The sequence below is a fragment of the Cricetulus griseus genome, chromosome 5 (assembly GCF_003668045.3).
Source record: "Cricetulus griseus strain 17A/GY chromosome 5, alternate assembly CriGri-PICRH-1.0, whole genome shotgun sequence".
NCBI classification, from domain to species: Eukaryota; Metazoa; Chordata; class Mammalia; order Rodentia; family Cricetidae; genus Cricetulus; species Cricetulus griseus.
The window spans coordinates 147274725-147286987 of record NC_048598.1 but is presented as its reverse complement, the minus strand read 5'-3'; the positions used below and the strand labels follow the sequence as shown (position 1 = coordinate 147286987).

At 42.6% G+C, this 12263-nt stretch overlaps 1 pseudogene; it reads right to left on the bottom strand.

Moving 5' to 3' along the window:
* Positions 1 to 11452: 11452 nt before the first annotated feature.
* LOC100757063 lies at positions 11453 to 12263 on the bottom strand (annotated as a pseudogene).

Below are 12263 nucleotides of genomic sequence, written 5' to 3'. Positions count from 1 at the left end.
CCTCTGTAACTCTAGTTCCAAGGCATCTGGCACCCTCATACAGACATACATGAAGGCAAAACCCCAAAGTACCTAATAAATAAATAAATCATTTTAAAAATAAGATAATTCTGAAACTAAAAGAAGTAATTAAATATATTGGAAGAAAGATGATAACAGAAAAGTTAAGTGATAGTACAAATATTTAATCTTAGTGCTTGAAAGGCTGAGGCAGGCAGACAAGCCTTTGAGTTCAAGGCCAGCCAGGACTACACAGAGAAACCCTGTCCTGAAAAAACAAAACATTTTTAAAAATTAAGAGCAGTAGAATGGGCTTTAGAACACAGGTAACAGTCAGATAGGAGGAAAAACACTAACTGATTAAGCAGAATTATATACAAATGCTTTTTAAGTTATGATGGGGTTTCAACCCATTCACTTACCCTAAGTTGAAAACACTTGGTTTAAACACATAATACACCTAACCTATCAGAAATCATTGCTTTTAGATTAGCTTACTTTGAACATATTCAGAATAATTATACTAACCTATAATTGGCCAAACTTATCTATCACAAAGCCTATTGTATAATAAAATGTTGAATGTCTCATGTAATTTATTCTTATATCCAAAAAATCTCCACCAATATTTCAGCTGTTTTCCCTTGTGATTCCATGGTACACTAGAAGCTGAGACAGCTGCCCAGCATTCCAAGGGTCCCACTGCACATGCTAGCCCCAGAAGACTAAAGTTCAGATGCCAAGTACAGCTTGTACTAAGACCAGTTGCTTTTGCCCCGTAGTACAGAAAACTTCTCAAGTTGAACCATCCTAAGTTTCTGCCTATCTGTTTACAGAAGTGGTTTAACTTGAGGAAGTGAAATAGAGAGTGTCTTCGTGGCTACTGTGAAAAAAACGAGGGGAGCCTGGAAGTCAGGAAAGACAGTAAGATGGATGGGTGCTTCAGAAGATGAGTGGGCAGTAATTTGCAGTGTAATATTCCAACCTCTCTGCTCCTCCCTGAAGCAGTCCTCAGCAAGCCAGGAGGGGATCAGAGCAAGGAACAGATAGGCTCAGGAAGGATGAGAAGGTCTAGGTAAGGAGGAGGAAACAACAGAGTCAAGGAGTTAGGTCTGCTCTTAAAATATCAGCTGGAGGGCTGCAGATAGGCTCAGTGGGTAAGAGCATGCCTTTGTTTGGGGGGCGGTGGTTGGTTTGGTTTGGTTTTCTTTTCTTTTTGAGACAAGGTTTCTCTTTGTAACAACTCTAGCTGTCCTGGAACTTGCACTGTAGACCAGGCTAGCCTAGAATTCAGAGAGATCTGCCTGCCTCTGCCTCCCAAGTGTTGGGATCAAAGGTGTGCACCACCACCTCCCAGCTAGAGCACTCCATTCCCAGAGGTGGCTCACAACCATTCCTAACTCCAGTTCTGGGGGATCCGGCTCCTTCTTCTGGCCTCTGAAGACACAAGGTGCACACATGGTGCATGCACACAAATGCAGGCAAAATACTCATACACATAAATAAGGAAAACTTCGAAGAGAGAGGAGCTGGGAGAGGGAGAGGCCAGGCATGGTGATACATGGCTTGGATGCCTTGAGAAGGAGAGGTAGTCAGATCCCTGTGTGTTCCAGGCCAGCCTGATCTACATTGAGTTCTAGGATAACCAGGACTACATAGACAGGGCCTGTATCAAGAGAGAGGAGAGAGAATAAGAAGGAAGGAAATAACCACTATGAAAGAGAGGTTAGTTAAAGATGAGGAATGGAAAGGCAGGAGATAGAGTTATAAAGCAGAATAGCTAATCTTTTCTTTTAGGATGAGCTTGAGGCACTGTGGGGAGGGGCACAGTGTGGATGAGTTTTCTCTATGGTTTCTGTGTGAAAACACACATTTCTCAAAACAGTCACAATGACTTTATTTTCTACCTTCAGCCACCTAAGCCACACATCTTTACTCTCATACTTCTGTAGGAGTTTTAGAAAAAGAAAAACCTGTAACCTGTTAGACCTTTGCCCCTGTCTTAGACGGTTTTGTTCCTTAAAAGCATACACCATTATTTGCCAGCCAGTTAGTAGTCTATGTCTACGGATGCGCACACATGTAGGCAGGCAGAGGCAGGGAGTCCTGAGGGGCACACATGTTTTGTGACTGCTCTGAATACCCAGGGAAATCTATAATGGCTCTGCCCTTTGGGTTACCCTTACTCCCTTGAGCTGTGTCTCTTAGACTGAGCCAAATCCTGCTCTGGAAAACTCCAGAACAATCCAAAATTTGGAAAACAGACTGGTAAGTTTCTTATCATTTAACGAAACTAAGTTGAGCTATAGGTGTCAGCTACTTTCCAGTAATGTCTGAGTGAAACAAGGTCATACACTATAATTAAAATTTCTTGGCTTCCCTGTTTCCATCTACACACACACACACACACACACACACACACACACACACACACACACGAAGGAAGGTATTTATTTGGCCATTGAGAAGGCTCAGTAGGTAAGAGCACTTGCTGCCAGGACTGAGTTTGGTCCCTGGAACTCCAGTGACAGAAGGAAAGACCTGAAAGTTGTCCTCTGACTTCCACATGCGGCACATAAGCATATCCTCACACACCCTCTTCCCTTCTCTCAATGTGAGAAATGGCTGAATATAGAAATCAGTGTAGCCGGGCGTTGGTGGCACATGCCTTTAATCCCAGCACTTGGGAGGCAGAGGCAGGCAGATCTCTGTGAGTTCAAGACCAGCCTGGTCTACAAGAGCTAGTTCCAGGACAGCCTCCAAAGCCACAGAGAAACCCTGTCTCAAAAAACAAAACAAAACAAAAATCAGTGTAAGACATATATACATGTGTGTATTGCCATAAATGACTCTGTACACACTGGGGACTGTCTTTCTGATCCTTCCTACCATGGTTTTTTTGGAAACTATCTTTATAACAATAATTACAAGTCTATGGTGCTCTACTTTCCAAAGTGCTTACCACTCCATGATTTTATTATATGTAATCTCCCATCTCAGCTAGGTTAGGGATACATTATTCCCCCTAGATTGTAGAGGATGAAATAGTAATCAAACAGTCATTAGTTTAAATCCCTAAGAAAAAATAAAAGAGAGTGTTTTCACTAGATGGTACCCAAAGTCTCACTTCTTATAATGAAAAAAAAGTATATATCCCAGTACTAGGGAGATTGAGGCAGGCATATTTCTGTAAGTTCAAGGCCAGCCAGATCTACAAATGGCATTCCAGGACAGCCAGGGCTACACACACACACACACACACACACACACACACACACACACACCTACCCACCCCAAAAATGTAGCCTAGACAGACCAAAATATGTATACACCAAAGTCCAACTAGGTAAACCAGTGAGCTTTATTGGGTTCCTTATAGGAATACAGATGGATGGCTTACTTAAAGGAGCAGTGTGGTGATATTTTATTTTTGATACAATAAATAAAGCTTGCCTGAAGGTCAGAATGCAAAGCTAGCCACAGTCATAGAAGCCAGGCAGGTGGATCTCTGTGAGTTCAAGGCCATCCTGCGCTACATGAAAGTGAATCTGTCTAAAAGAAAAACAGAGCTCACACCTTGGATCCCAGAACTTGGAACGGAGGTGGAGACAGGAGTGATATGGCTGAGTGGAGAGAGGAATAAAGGTGAGAGAAGACAAGAGAGAGGGGCAATCTGAGGCAGTCTGAGGTTTGGTGGATCGTCCCTTCTGTCTGAGCATTGGTAGAGGTGAGAACTCTCTAGTGGCTGGCCACTTTGCTTCTTTGATCTTTAGCTTTAACCCCAATATCTGTCTCTGGGTTTTTATTATTTGTGCTATAGAGCAGAAATGACTCAAAGATAGCCTGCATCCCAAAGCCCAGCATGGGTTACATCTCACAACATCAGCAAACCTGAAGCACCCTGTAGTGTACAGGCAGCTTAACCTTTCCAGGTGTTGGCATTGGTCTGAGCCTCTTCCAGTCAGTTAAGCCGGTCATTGTTTTTCCTAGGCAGTTAGACTGATACTTCTCTTTACTGTTTATACTATTCTTGGGGAGGCAGGGGTGGGAGTGGGGCTAGTGAATCTAGTCAGTTTCAGGGACTTCCTGAAACTATTTTGAATTGTTTACTTCCTGTCTGAATCAACTTCTCTGGTGTATTTAACCTTCCCGTAGAATATACTGTTGTTTTCACCTACCTGTAAAACATCCTGTCTGAAGAAATTTCCCTCCAAAATGGAAAGTTCTAAAGGGAGAAAACTGCTACATAATATGCATGCTTAGCACATGCTGTAAGGCTGGGTTATACCCACAACCTCTAAACATGTTTCCATATTGTTTGCTAGAAAGGAAGTCTCTGTAACCACCACCACCACCACCCCTTTCCTAGTAAATATCCAGCAAAGGGAAAATGGCTACAATATATAAATGAACTGTGCTGGCTAGTTTTATGTCAACCTGACACCAGCTAAAGCCATCTTTGAGGACAGAACCTTTAGTTCCTGTCCTGATTTCCTTCAGGGATGGATTGCAGTGTGGAAGTATAAGCCAAATAGCCCTTTCTTTCCCAACCTGCTTTGTTCCATTGTGTCATCATAACAATAGTAACCCTACCTAAGAGATGAGAGATACTTTCTGACTTTCCAAAACGCCACTAATTTAAATATTTTACCACTGTTATCTAGTGCTTGTTAAACAAATTTCCTTTTGCCAAACAGAAGGATAGTGTTTTTGAAAATATTTTTTTTACATTTATTCAGGGGTGTGCACAGCACATGATATGTAAAGGTCAGAGGACACCTTGCAGGAGTCAGTTCTCTTGTTCTACCATGTGGGTTCCAAATATCAAACTCAGGTCATTGTGTTCAACCGCAAGGGTCTTTACCTGCTGAGCCACCTTATCAGCTGTGATAACAATTTTGTATAAGATTACTGTTCTAGCTGGGCTTTGGTGGCGCACGCCTTTAATCCCAGCACTTGGTAGGCAGAGGCAGGTGGATCTCTGTGATCTGGTCTACAAGAGCTAGTTCTAGGACAGCCTCCAAAGCCACAGAGAAACCAGGTCTTGAAAAACCAAAAAAAAAAAAAAAAAAAAAAAAAAGATTACTGTTCTGCAGACCAGGATGATAGCAACTGCCTATATTCCCAGCACTCAGGAGGCTGAGGCAAAAGCATCGCTGTAAATTCTAGTTCAGCCCAAGCTGAATGAGGTCCATATCTGTCTGGACTGCAGCATAAAATTCTGCTTCAAAAAAAAAAAAAAAGACTAAACTAAACTAAAAATATAAGTAAATAAATAAAGTAGGCAGGAGAGCTCAGTGGGTAGAAGTACTTGCTACTCAGAACTGATGACCTGAGTTTGAGTTCCAGATCCCACACTGAAAGGAGGGTATCAACTCCCATAACTCGTCTCGGGCCTCCACACAGTGTTATGGCACACATGTGCTCACACTCTCTATCTCTCACACACATATAATAATAATAATAATAATAATAATAATAATAATAATAATAATAAACAAAAATAAAACTGAATCTAGGATGGGCATGGTGGTAGCCCATGCCCACTCAGGAAACAGGCCATTCTGAGTTCAAGGCCAGCCTGGTCTACAGAGTTAGTTCCAGGACAACCAGAGCTGCACAGAGAAACCCTGTCTGGAAAAACTGGAAAACTAAAAACAAACAAATAAATAAAATGGTAGCTCAAGCCGGCTGGTGATTGCACACACCAGCACTCAGGAGGCAGAGCAGGCAGTTCTCTGGAACAGCCAGGGCTACATAGAGAAACCCTGTCTCCAAAAACAAAACAAAGCAAAACAAAACAAAAGAAAAACAAACAATAAAGAAATTTAATCTAAAAGTACACTCTCATAATCTTGTGGAATAAAGATTTTCTTAGCAGCTTACTGTAGATCAATTTCGTTTTCTCCCTAAAGTTAACCCGTGGGCCCTCGACCACACTAAAAGAAGTAGCTACGCTCGCACAGGCACTATGGGTATCCTTCCCATCTGCATCCCCGCATCCCTGGCTGCGGTCCTCCCGGCTCCATGGGGGCCCCGCATGGGCTGCCTTGCGAAACCCCCTGCCCGGTGAAGCAACACGGCTGATGAGCAGAGGACTCGGGGGAAGAAGGGGGTCCGAGGTGCCCCGGGGCTCGGTGCTGCTTCTGCTCTGCGGTCAGCGCCCCGCCCTGGACGCTCCCAGGCCAGCTGCCCCTAGGGGAGCACCGGTTGCCTTGGGCCTCTGCCCTGGACGCCGCCCCAGGCTGGGCTAGGGACTTGAGATCTCTTTAGGTCACTGCGCAGGTTTCTGCAGAAAACGAATGACTCTTGCGGACTCTACGGAATGCTTTGTAGGGAGATCTAATTCTGCTGCTTTTCCCATCTCAGAGATTCTCACCCCCACCGGAGGGGTAAACGGGCGGAGAAGAGGAGCTCCTGGTAGATGCTGGCATCACAGAGGAACCAAGCCCGGGCTGAGCTGAGGATCCGGAAATGTTTACACGCCCAGCCTCTGAGGTTAGGCCTAGTCAGCCGGTTAACGACCTAAGAGGGACAAATACCCTATCCTGTCATTTACACAAATGCTGACTTCTGATTGGTACTTTACCAGTATGTGCTGGTGACTAATATCCCGTAGTAGCTGATCATAGTTGAAAAAGAAAAGGCAGAAAGGAACTTCAAAAAGGTTTTTATGTCTAAAGTCTCTTTCGGGCAAGTTAAAATTACGTAAGATTTATGCTTTCAATGAATATCTGTAATGCTAATTTTTCTACGTGCTTCAACGCAGCCTAAGTAGTATCAAGGGCTCATGATACATAGGAAGAAGCCCAGGACTTGGGATCAGAACAAGTGCTTGACCTTTTGTCTTTTGAAGGAACTGGCCTTAAATATAGGATAAGTGTATTGTAGAGTGGTATTTGTTAACTTCTCAACAAATTTGTCTGGCATATAACATGTATGAAGGTTGCCCTGGGGCTGCTACTCTTGCATCGCACATGGCAGCTCACAACCCTGAGCAATGTATTCACGTGGTATACAGACATATATTCAGGCAAAACACATAAAATAAAAATTAATATTTCTTAAAAGTCATCTCTTTGTGGCTATGTATTCTTTACCTGTTTATTTGTATTTTTATCTTTATAGTCAAAATGACAATTTCCTTTGTTTTATTTGTAACTGGCCACTATTTTAAGTGGCTATATATTGCCAGGTTATAGAATTAATTTTGGTCAGGTCAACCTCATGAAAATTTGTTATTTTTCTATAAGCCATTATAAGTTAGGTACTAACTACCAACTGAATGGTATAGCTCTGGCTGGCCTGGAACTCACAGACAGACACCAGCGTCTGCCTCCTAAGTGTTGGGATTAAAGGTGTAAGCCACCACGTCCTGCTTTTTGTTTTTAGAAAGGGTCTTCTGATCCTACTACCTCAGTCCCTCCAGTGCTAGGATCACAGGCGCAAGTCACCAGCCCCAGCAATTTTACCTTTGATAACAACTTGTTTGTTAGAACCACAAAGAGTGAGAACTGGACCATTGTGCCTGTGAAAGTCAAAGACAGACAAGAGAACCAGACTGTCTGTCTGTGTCTGAAGGGACAGGTGGGCCAGGCTGCTGTAGTAGGGAGGTTGGGAAGGAAGCAGAAGAAAGGTGAGGGACAGTATGCTGGAAGTATGTCACTGAGATGGCAGGATCAATGCTGACATCAAGTTAGGACCAAAATGAGTCAGGAATTAAGATTCCAAAAAGATGCTTTCCTAGAGAAGAGACAAAGAACAAAGATGAGTCAGTCTTCCCCAGGGAAAAAGTACAGATGTCATCCTTGAGTCAGACTTTGTACACAAGTAAATGTAACCTAAAATCTCCAATTTCCATTTGGCTTGAGGACCAAGAGATTTCCATGATCCTCACTGTCTTAAAAAAAAAAATCTGATATTTACTGAATATCTCGTCTGTGCAATCCCACCATTTGAAGCATATTACTTGTATTAAAAAATCTTAAAATCAAAAATACCAATGACAGTTTATGCTGGATAGGATGCGGAGAAAGAGGAACACTCCTCTCCATTGCTGGTGGGAGTGCCAACTTGTACAGCCACTGTGGAAATCAGTATGGCGACTCCTCAAGAAAATGGGAATGAGTCTACCACAAGATCCAGCAATTCCACTCTTAGACATATACCCAAAAGAAGCATATTCATATAACAAGGACATATGTTCGACAATGTTCATAGCAGCATTATTTGTAATAGCCAGAAACTGGAAGCAGCCTAGATGCCCCTCAACCGAAGAATGGATAGAGAAATTGTGGTACATTTACACAATGGAGTACTACTCAGCAGAAAAAAACAATGGAATCTTGAAATTTGCAGGAAAATGGATGGAACTAGAAGAAACCATTCTGAGAGAGGTAACCCAATCACAAAAAGACAAACATGATATGTATTCACTCATACGTGGACCTGCTTTATGATACACAGTAGTGACCATGCTTTATCAGAGCTGTTTTTAATGATTTGCTCAGAATGGTTTCCTCCCAGATGATGACTGAGAAACTAATTTTTAAAAAAAATAGTGCCAAGTACCACAAGAATAACAGAATTGTGCTGTCTTCTGGGATTTTGTTTTTTTTACTTTTTTGTTGTTGTTGTTTGTTTGTTTTTTTGTTTTTGTTTGTTTTTTGTTTTTTTAAAAATGGAATGTGCTGGATGTCTCTACAATTTTGTTCAAAGGACTACAGAACCTGGAAAAGCTGTTGCTGCTATTGATGCATAACATATTGCCATTATTGCTCTTTTTATATAAATATAAATATGTGCATATATATATATAAGCTAAAAAAGAAAAAGAAAAAAAAATCTTGCCGGGTGGTAGTGGTGTACACCTTTAATCCCAGCACTAGGGAGGCATAGGCAAGTGGATCTCTGTGACTTTGAGGCCAGCCTGGTCTACAGAGTGAGTTCCAGGACAGCCAGAACTGTTTCACAGAGAAAACCCGTCTCAAAAAAAGAAAAAAAAAAAAGAAAAAGGAAACAACAACAAAAAAGAAAAACAAATCTTGGGGCTGGGGAGGTGGCTCAAGGGTTAAGAGCACTGGCTGCTCTTCCAGAGGACCTGGGTTCAATTCCCAGCAACCACATGGCAGCTCACAGCTGTCTGTAACTCCAGTTCCAGGGTATCCGACACCCTCATACAGGTATACATGCAGGCAAAACCATGAATGCACATGAAATAAAAATAAATAAATAAATAAAACTCTTTTCAGTCACCCTATGAAATGGGGTATTTATCTGTAGTTTGCAGACTACTGAGAATGATACAGCAGAGGTTAGCCAGCTTGTGTGTGGTTCCTCATGCAACTGATGATTGCCTCCAGAGTTTGCACTGCACATGCTGTGGGACACGGTTCTCTGCAATTTTAATTCATGTTTATCATTTGTTATGGTACTGAACTCAAGACTAGTTTTGAAAAGAGATGATTGGAGACATGCATATCCTGTCCAGATACTAGCTATTTTAATTTTTCTTCTGAGGAACACAATTAAGAAATTTTAAAGAAGTACAATTGAAGGACAATGTGATACTATTTTATTTATGATCTAACAAATAAAGCTTGCCTGAGGATCAATGGGCAAAGCTAGCCACACTAACTAGTCATAGAGCCTGGCAGTGGTGGCATATACCTTTAATCCCAGCGTTTGGGAGACAGAGGCAGACAGATCTCTGTGAGTTCAAGGCTACCCTGGGCTTCAGGAACTTGACCCAGTGTTAAAGAGAAACAGAGCTCACACAAAGGTGATCCCAGCAGTTGGGAGGAGGAGACGGGAGTTCATTGCAGGCAGTCTGAACAGCAGTCAGTCTGAAGCAGTGCAGTCTGAAGATGCAGTCTGAGGACTCAATCTGAGGACAGAATCGTCCCTTTAGTCTGAGCATTGGTAGAGGTAAGAACTCTCCAGTGGCTGGCCGCTTTGCTTCTCTGATCCTTCAGCTTTCACCCCCTTATAACTGACTCCAAGTTTTTATTATTAAGACCAATTAGAATTCATGCAACAGGAAAACAATTCTTAACTTTACCACTTTGGGGAGTTAAAGGGCCTTTTATTATAGTTTGCTACATAAAGATACCTGCAATTTTTGTCATTAGAACTTCTTTCTTTTCTTTTCTTTTCTTTTCTTTTCTTCTCTTTTAGATAAGGTCTTCCTCTTTTGTCCAGGCTGGCCTTGAGCTCCTGGGCCCAATCTCCTACATTACTTTAACTATAGGGGTGTGCCACATTCCCCAGATTATCACCAGAATTCCTCATGGCCAATTTTACTCAATTTTGAGTTGTTCAATTATAGTCCTTTTTTTTCTTTCATTTTCGAGGAAAGACTAAGCTGGGCATGATGACCTATTCCTGTAACCCGAGCACTTGGGAGTTGGAAGTGTTAGAATTCTAACCACCCTGGCTCCACAGCAAGACTTTGTGTATTAGGTCCTTTTGTGTCACTGTGACAAAAAACTGAAAGAAACAACAAAAAGGAGGAATACTTACTTTGATGCATGGTTTCAGAGTGTTCCACTGTATTGTGGAAGATGAAGGTGAAGAGTTTAAACTTGGGGCTGGAGAGATAGCTCAGAGGTTAACAGCACTGGCTGGGCTGCTCTTCCAAAGGTCATAAGTTCAATTCCCAGCAACCACATGGTCGCTCACAACCATCTATAATGAGATCTCATGCCCTCTTCTGGTGTGCAGACAAAAAACACTGTATATATAATATATATATATATATATATATATATATATATATATATATTTTTTTTTTTTTTTAAAAAAGAGTTTAAACTTTCCCACTTCATAACTGAATTCTCTGAGAGAGGCAAAACAGGTGTTTCTTTTAACAAAGGGTCATTCATCGACAGTGACCCTTACATTCAGGGACGAGGGAGAGAGCAGGAACAAGGCCTGAGTCAGCCCCACAATGTCTCAAGGACAGTTCCTGCAACCCCCTTGAAATTTAACAAAGTATGTCCAAAGATAAAACCTCAGTCAATTAAAAGTATGCTAATGTTCTGGGTGTGGTGGTTCATACCTTTATTCCCAGCACTTGGGAGGCAGAGGCAGGTGGATCTCTGTGAGTTCGAGACCAGCCTGGTCTACAAGAGCTAGTTCCAGGACAGCCTCCAAAGCCACAGAGAAACCCTGTCTTGAAAAACAAACAAACAAACAAAAAATGTAGGGAGACACTGTAGCCATGCCTCCTAGGAGCGAGGTACAGGTGTGCTTGACTACGCCTGTCAGGGCGTGGTCAGGGGAGGTTCAGGATGACTTGTGGGAAGTTCTTAAGGGGCAGCAGACACGTGGGGTGCCCCTCTCTCTGGCCTCCCTAGCTTGCTGCCTCTGGGCACGCTCTGGCTTGTGCTTGGCCGGTATTATTTGAATAAGGATATCAGAACCTATAACGTCTCGTTATAAAAAAAAATCTTCAGGAGATAGCAGCACATTCCTTCCACACAGGCATAGTGGAGTCTCCATGCCCCCCAAGAACTCATCCATCACATCTTACAGGATGACCTCCCAGGTTTCTTCAATCAGATAGGAAATCAGGCTAAATCCATATGGCAGCCACTTCCAATAAGGTGGTTTTGGGGAAAGCCACTTATCTTCCAAGCCACAAAGGTCAAGATAGGTACTTGTTAAGAATCATCCAATGACTTGTAACTTGGACTGAATTTCATAACATTAGGAATAACAGACTGAGAGGTGTCATGTAACGCTGGACCAAAGTAAGGCGCTCTTTCCTTCTTTTGTGCTGTGCCCAGCTGTGGAAAGCGCCTGCTTGGAGTTTGTAGTCACCCTATAGTCTTTGGCGGTGGCAGTGGTTTTGGTGTCTCAAGGAAAGGGTTGCCATGCTGGAGATCCAACATGTCTCCCTTGAGTTTGTCTTCCCTGACATCAAAGAGAGCAACTTCATCTGCAAGTCCTTCGTTAAGAGACTTGATGGCACAGGCCATGACAACACCGCCAACTCCAACAACTGAAATCTTATTCTAGGGGCCTGTTCTTCTTTCAGAAGATTCACAATCAGCTCATGATTCACAGAGCAAATGATTGCCAAGTATCAGGGCCACTTTAGCAAGACTCAGTGCAGCAGCAGCAGCAGCAGCAGCAGCAGCACCCCTTTAAAGTAGCCCAGACTGGACTAGGATACACTATGTAGCATAGACTGACCTTTGACTTGTGGGAGTCTTCCTGTCTCAGCCTACCCAAGTGCTGCGACTACAGGTGTGAGCCAT